Source organism: Elephantulus edwardii, unplaced genomic scaffold (assembly GCF_000299155.1).
Source record: "Elephantulus edwardii isolate Elephantulus edwardi_28Jun2011 unplaced genomic scaffold, EleEdw1.0 scaffold00068, whole genome shotgun sequence".
Lineage (NCBI taxonomy): Eukaryota > Metazoa > Chordata > Mammalia > Macroscelidea > Macroscelididae > Elephantulus > Elephantulus edwardii.
This window is the reverse complement of record NW_006399818.1, coordinates 12,769,373-12,777,407: the sequence shown is the minus strand read 5'-3', so window position 1 is coordinate 12,777,407 and position 8,035 is coordinate 12,769,373. Positions and strand designations below refer to the sequence as shown.

The following is an 8,035-nucleotide window of genomic DNA, read 5'->3' as shown; positions in this document are numbered from 1 at the left end:
AGTACATGATAATTTTACATTAACAGTTTATTGTGATTTGTGTGACAGTCTACAGGGAAAAGACATTTTCTCATTCAAGATGTGATATACATTTTTTATTAATGAAACTGATATTCACAAATCAAATTAATTGAAATTGTCAATGATTACAATCCCCAAAAGTAATGTCACTTATCCCACATTTTCCCTATGTTGTCTGTTTCCATTTCTCCTTCTTTCATATTTATTTTTTCCTCCAAAATTTTATCCTTGGGCAGATAATGATCTTTTGATCTCAATGGTTGATTGTTCTACAGAGTGCCTTTCCCTTTATTGTTAGTCTTCACCTTATATCTGTTTATTGTTTGAGTGAAAATTGAGACATTACTTTCATTTCCATACATCAAAGAGTCTAGTATTAGTCTCTAGCAGGTCAGCATACCTGTCTGTTTTTAGGATTTTGAGTTTTACTTCACACTCTTTTCTCATTCTCTTCAAGGCCTTCCAAGCATAGACTTCATTCTCAATCTCAGATGGACCTTTCTTTCTTAGTATAATGGAGGCTTAGTATAATGCAGGCTATTGTTTCCATAAGTGGAAGACAGCATATAGAAATACTTGGACACATTGCCTGTAATTCCGTGGCATCTAAGGACTGGAAATAAAGTATATAAAGTGTCAGCAGATAGAAAATGATAAATGAGATCAAAGGACAAAGTTATATTTTCAGCTTTCCAGGCCACCTGTCCCTAATAGTCCAAGTGCATTGTCCTCTGTTGGTGGGCTTTCTCTACCACACAATTCATCTTACACAGGGTTTTGACTTGCTGTGACGTTAAGAACATTTCACAATCTCTCCAAATTTCAGTTGTTTGGTTTTCTAATTCCAAAAGTCCAAGAGAAGAATGTGACTATCCTGACTTATTTTCCTTGCCAGGCCAACATTTCCTGGCAAACTTCACGATGGGCCACCTTTGAATTGAGAACCATCTCTGATGAAATCAGTGAGGACAGTGAAGGGATAGAGTGAGAGGGAAGAAACATCATAAAAAAAATATGGTTGCCCAAGTTCATCCCACAAACAGAGTCTGTAGTTAGATACAGCTTTCCTTTTGTAGAGCCCAACAATGAAGACAGACATTTCATAACAGGATCAAAGCCACCACTTTCTATAGAGATCAGACATAGGCATAGTAATGCAGTTTTTGTTTAAGGCCACAGGATATAGCTGTTTAAGCACAATGTTAACATAAAGAATGTTGTCATATCAAGATTTTCAGTTTGAAGAGAATCCTTAAGAATGGATTCTAACATAAAATTCCCAAGTTGCAAACACTGTGAAAGATAAATCAAACTTATCTATAGATCATATTAGGCTTGTAGGCTATCAATTTGTGAGCCTTACTTTTTTACTATTAAGATTCCTATCATTATCTTTTTATTATGATTTTAATAGAAGTTTACAGAAAGATTGGTTTTCCACTAATTCAGTGAGGCAAACTTTCTCCCTCTCTCTCCTTTCCCAATTCACTTTGTAATGTACTTGTTGGTTCCATATTGATAATTTCCATGCATATAATATAATACCTAATAATATATTTCTTTCTGTCCTTTCTTTCATCTGTTCAATTACAATGTTCAGAGTAAGCTCTACTTTTTAAAAGTTAGCATAGAACAATAGATTTCCTAAATTCAACATAAAGTGCCTATGAATAATAGGATCATTATGGTACCTCAATTCCTTTCACTACTTTGTCTATTAAAAAGGCAACATCATGATAGATAGAAAGAAGTCTGAAATTACCAGCCTTTAATTTTACTTGAATCTACAATCACCACCTATGGTAACAGCAGTAAAAAAATATCAAAACACATGTTACACTGGAAAAAAAAATCTGTTGAAAAGAGTACTTGTCCAAAATGCTAAAGAGCAAGAATATCAGTGTAGAAACTGAGGTGTATCTGATCCAAGCCATCACCTATTCAGTTATTGCCTGTGCATCTGAAAGGTGGACAATGAATAAATAGAAAAATTAACGCCTTTGAGTTGTGGTGTTGGCAAAGAGTACTGAATATCCCATGGACTGCCAAAAGAACAAACAAATTTGTTTTGAAAGAAGGGAAATCAAATGCTCCTTAGAGGAAAAGATGATGAAAATATCTTAGTCTAAAAGGCAAGTATCATCTTCTACAGTATCATGTTATCAGAAGGGACCAATTCTTGGAAAAAGACAAGGTTGAGAAAGGGAGAGGGCCAGAGAAAGAAAAGACCTTCAACAAAATGAATTGACATAGAAACTGTGCCAAAAAGCTTTTTATAAAGAAATGAGAAGAACACAGTCATAAGTATACTCTGAGCTAGATTTGCCTAGCTATGGATATATTGCTGTTGTTGATAAATGCTTTTAAGTCAACTATGACTCACAGTTACCTAATGAACAATGGATCTGAGCCTTCACCTATTCTGTGCAATCCTTATCCTCCCTAATGTGCTCAAGGTCACTACTACAGTCATTGTGTCCAAACGTCTTATTGATGTTCTTCCTCTCCTTCACGGATTCTTCCAAGAAAAATGTCCATTTTCAAGGACTGGTCCTTCCTAATAACATGTCCAAAGTATATGAGGCAAAGCTTCATCATCCTTGCTTCTAAGAAGCACTGTGGGTGAACTTTGTCTAAGACATATTTGCCTCCTCTTTTGGTTGTGCTATCAAATTGATTAGGACTCATAGTGACCTTATGAACAACTGACCTGACTCCTAAACTATCCTGTACCATCCTCACCATTTCTGACACACTAGAGTCTATGACTAAACTCACCAGGTCAAGCCATCTCATTAGGAGTCTTCCTCTCCTTCTCTGAACCTCTTTCTTTCCAAGCATGATGGATGTCCTTTCCAAGGAATAGCCTTTCCTAGCTAAATGTCCAAAGTATGGAGGACAAATCTTTGCCATCTTTGCTTCCTAGGAACACTCTAGCTGCACTTCGTCCATTACATATCTCTTCAGTCTTTTGGAAGTCTATGAGATATTCATCACTCTTCTCTAGCACTACACCCAAAAGAATTGATTCTTCTGCCATCCTTATTCATTGTCCAACTCTTTGTTGTGTAGCAGGTGATTGAGAAGACCATGGCCTGAATCAGGTGCACTTCAGTTTTGAAACTGACATCACTGCTCTTCAGCATTTTGGAAAGGTCCCTGATGGTAGACTTACCTAATGAAATATGTCTTCTGATTTCCTTACTACTGGTACGAAAGGTGCTGATCGTTGATCTAAGAAAGATGAAATAACCGACAGCTTCAATTTATCCGTCTGTCACAATGTTGACTTTAGGTCCTGGGTGAGGACCTTTCTTTTCTTTTCTATTGAGATATAATCCATACCAAAGGCTGTAGCCCATGATCTGCAGCAAGCTTTTCAAATCTTCACTTTAGCAAGCAAGGTTGTATCATTTGCATAACATTGTTCAAGAGTCTTCCTCCAATTATGATGCCATATTCTTCTTCATAGCATACAGTCTCTTGAAGTATTTGTTCAGCATGCAGATTGAATAAGTATGGAGAAAGGATAAAACCCTAATGTACAACTTTCCTGATTTTAAACCATGTAGTATTGTTTTGCTCCATTTGGATGGCTTCTTGGTCTAGGTATAAATTTTGTATTAGTATAATTAAGTGTTCTGGGATTCTCATTTTTCTCAACATTAGCCATAATTGGTTATAATCCATACAGTCAAATGCCTTTCCATAGTCAATAAAGCACAAATAGACATTATTTTGGTATTCTCTGGTTTCAGTCAGTAACCGTCTGACATCAGAAACGGTATCTCTGGTGTCTCAGTCTCTTCTAAACCCACTTGAATTTCTGATACGCTCTGTCAATGTATTGGTTTATCTGTTTTTTAATGATCTTCAGTAATATTTTGCTTGCATTAAATATTAATGACATTGCTTGCTAAATTCCACATTCTGTTGGATGACCTCTCTTGGGAATGGGGACAAATATAGATATTTTCCAGTCTTCCAGGTTGTTGTCCTCAAAATTTCCTGGTATAAACTGCTGAACATTTTTTTTGTTAGTTTGTGAGATATTCACTACTCTTCTCCAACTCAAAGGCATTGACTCTTCTGTCATTCTTATTCATTGTCCAACTTTCAGATACTTAGGAAATAATTGAAAAATACACGGCTTGAATAAGTTTTACCTTAAGGTCTTTTTCTTTAAAAAAATACCTCAATTTCTACTAGTAATATTTTTATTGAAAAAATCAAGTATATACCTGCAACACCTGTTCTTTCTGGACACATGTCTAAGAAGTAACTCTGAGGACTCCTGCTGAGGAGTCACACAGCTGTACTGTCCACTGTGCTCAGTACTGGACACACGTGTGTGGCTGCACGGACAGTGGGCCTGTGGCAGCTGAGCCGCAGCCCTGTGAGGGCAGCAGGAAAGGCAGAGTCCAGGGCAGAAGCAAGCATGAGTGAGGTACACGTCACTGACCAGACCTGTGGCAGTTCAGCAGGTCTGGCCAGATCACTTTACTTTGTGAGATGTCTTTTTTTTTTTTTAAACTTTTGTCATTAAAGCTGCACCCAGCTCAGGACTCTATAGCGCACATGTGGATGAAAAAGCATATGGCCCACCTTTAGGTCGAGGACCCTGGTGCCCTCCCTGCCCCAGTAATGAGAAAGTGGGTGCTGTGCTGAAACATTAGCCCAATGTCTTCTGTGCAGCAACACTCAGTCACATCCCTTCCTGAGAGGTGGAGTGAGTGAACCCCAGCCCTGTGAAGAGTCTCCCCACGTCAGATGATCCAGGCTTATGCTGGGGATTGGGTCTCAAAGGAGCTGAACACTGGGCACCGAAAGTCAGAGTTCTGTTCCTTGTTGAGAAAAGGAAATACGTGTTCCATGAGCTCTCGCAGCTGATGGTACAATGACTTGTTTCCTTTGGTCCTTTCCTATATTAACTCCCCCTTGGGGTTTACCGTGACTATTTACAGTCTGGAACTCCCACTTGCATGTAAGCATACACATCATTTGAGTGGTTTCCAAAGGCTGTATAGAAGGGCTGCTTAGACAGGCCAAACAAATTCTTGGTATCATTTAGACATTCCATTTTGAACTTCTCTAGTTTCTATCCCTTTCCTGTAGAATGGGGAGAAGAGGCTGCAAGGGGACAGCATCAGAGGGCTTCGAGGCAGGATCGCGCCCTTGTCGTTGACCCAGTACAGGTAACCACGGGTCATGCTGATGGTGTTTCAGAGCAGTACAGAAACGTGGAGCCATTCTCATTGATAGAATGGTAGAACTTTGCTATTCCCTGGTGAGTGCAGTCTTTACCCAGCTGTGGGAGGATCTGGCCGAAAGCATCAGACTTAGTTATCATCCCATTGATGTCAGAAATGATGACCTTGCCATCTCAGTTCCACAGGTAAATGGTCCCCACACAGTGGCAGGCCCTTGATACTACAGTGTAGTACTAAATACAACATCATTTGGTCCATCTTGGAGCTTCAATTTTGCTATCTCCTGGAGTCTGAGGGACTTCTTGTAGGAGGTGGCATGGGAATGGAGCAGGTGCTCCCCAGAAATGTGCTCCACTTTGATGGATTCCTCCAGTTCTTGGGACGCCTTATCGGTTGATGAGTCATCTTCAGGCAGCCTGGTGCTGGCCTGCTCCTGAGTGCTGGGTGCCAGGTCGCTTGTTGGATGAGCCTCAGACATTCTCTCCTTGATCTCTGGCAATTGTTTGGTCATGCTTTCTCTCTTATGCCAAAACCACTAGTGGCCAGACTTCTTTGGCATATTATCTTTGACCCAGATTCGGCTGTTGCCTTAGGTAAACTTTTCTGTAATACTTGTAATCTAAGGATCATGGAAACATCCAAAGCTCAGTTGTCGTAATGGTTATAGATCCGTATCGTGAGATTGGGGTTGTCTGTAAGTCCAGGATTTTCAGCAAATTCATGGTAAGTAATTGATGCCTTTGAGCTGTGGTGCTGGAGAAGAGTGTTAAATATACCATGGACTGCTAGCAGAACAAACAGGTTTGTCCTGGAGAGGGTGAAGCCAGAATTCTCCTTGGAGTCAAGAATTCTTAAGCTTCGTCTGACATACTTTGGGCATGTTGCAAGGAGGAACTGGTTCTTGGAGAGAGACATCATGTTTGGCAGAGTGCAGGAGAGGAAGACCCTCGATGAGATGGATCGATTCTGTCAGTAGAGTGGTGGGAATGAATGTGTTTAAGACAGCAAGGTTGGCACAGGATAGAACTGTGTTTAGGGCTCTTGTGCATAGGGTCCCTATGAGTCACAGGTGACTTGAAGGCACATAACAACAACAACAACAATAATGACAACCTCCATGTATATATATATATATTTTTTTTTTTAGAAATGTCTTCATTCTCACCGAAGCCCCCACGAAGTGAGAGAGTGACATCGGGCAGGTCCATGGCAGAATCAGAGAGACTCTCTGTGCTGCTGTCTTTAGCTGTGCTCTTCCCACAGACTGCGGGGACTGGGAGCCAGAGAGTGTGCCCAGCTCGGCTACTGCCAGGCACCAGGGTCTGATTCACTTTTAGGGAAACAGAGAGGGGCAACTTCAGGTTATAGAGTCTTAAAGTCGTCGAGGTAAATGTTGTCAGGCCCCTGGTGCTGGCTTCTCTTGTGGACACTTTTCTTTCTTTGATGGTGAGTCTATTTCAGCAGTTGGCTTTAATTCTGAGGACACCTCCACTGGTGACGGGTTAGGAAGACTGTTTGCATCTAACAGAGATGAAATGGGAGGATTCTCGAGAGGACGGTCAAGAGGTTCTGCAGTGAGAGCTGTATCGCTCGGCTGCTTACACAAGGCCTTAGGCTTGGACTTCTCTATGATACAGACCGTGTCTTCCATGGATATGTCCTTGTTAACTTCACTCATGAGAGTGCCTTTGCTGGGAATTACCTGAAAATTGGTATTTTTTGAAGTCATAATTGTAGCTGTCATAGGATGATGATCAGATCTCTTTTGCTTATCTTGGTTGACTCTGGACACCCGCCCCACGTCCACTTCATGTCAGACTCAGATCTCAACAGGCTCTCAACCAGCTTCTCCTCCAGCCCTGAATCACTCTTGGGACACACTGCCTATCAACAGGCATTTTTCAAAGGAGACCAGTCTCCATCAGATAACAGATAGTGATCCTGTGAACAGAAAACAAAGGTTCCTTGTATTCCTCTTCCTTTAAGGAAACATTTGAAGATCCCCTTGCTGTCTAGGCTTGCTTCTCATCACTGGAGCTTCTCTCCACATCCAATGTGTCCTCTGAGGCAAGAGCAGCTGATCCTCCTTCTTACTGTCTTGTTTGCATTTCTTTTGCCTTCGCTTTTTCTTTTTCACAAAACCTGGAGTGAAAACTGTCTCTGTTTCTAAGATGTGTGAGATGCCTGAACTCTGAGATAATCTTTCATCTCCACTTGATTTCATCAAAAGGGAGTTCTCTATCTTTAAAGATATCTTTGTTGAGGTGGCAAGTGAAGCGGGAAGCTTTTCATATTCCTCTTCCATCTCATCTACAAAGAAAGCTTTTCCACTGTCACCTAATATCATGTGAAAATCCATTGCATCACCACTGATTTCTATGTCAATCATCTTCTCTTTGGATCACAGCTCACCCAGCTTTCCAAAGCACACGTGAAATGGCGAGCTATGGGTAGGTGCCATCCAGCTGCCGCACTCGATCGCAGAGCAGCACAGGTCACACCTTAGTTTTTAAACTGACATCATTGCTCCTTTGTACCTTGGAGAGGTCTTTGACAACAGTTTTTCCAATGTAGCACATCTTTTGATTTCTTAACTGCTAGAACAAAAGGTGTTGATTTTGGATCCAAGTAAGATTAAATCTTTAACAACTTCAATCTTCTTTTTATCATGATTTGGCCTAGTGGTGAAGATTTTTATTTTCTTAATGAAATACACATTGAATAGATTGTAATCTTTGACCTTCATTATTTTTCTGTTATGCATCCACATGGACACCCCTGTAACATGCCCAAAGTATGTCAGG

At 40.5% G+C, this 8,035-nt stretch overlaps 1 pseudogene; it reads right to left on the bottom strand.

Moving 5' to 3' along the window:
* Positions 1-4,802: 4,802 nt before the first annotated feature.
* Positions 4,803-7,692, bottom strand: LOC102845160 (annotated as a pseudogene).
* Between the last annotated feature and the right edge of the window lie 343 nt (positions 7,693-8,035).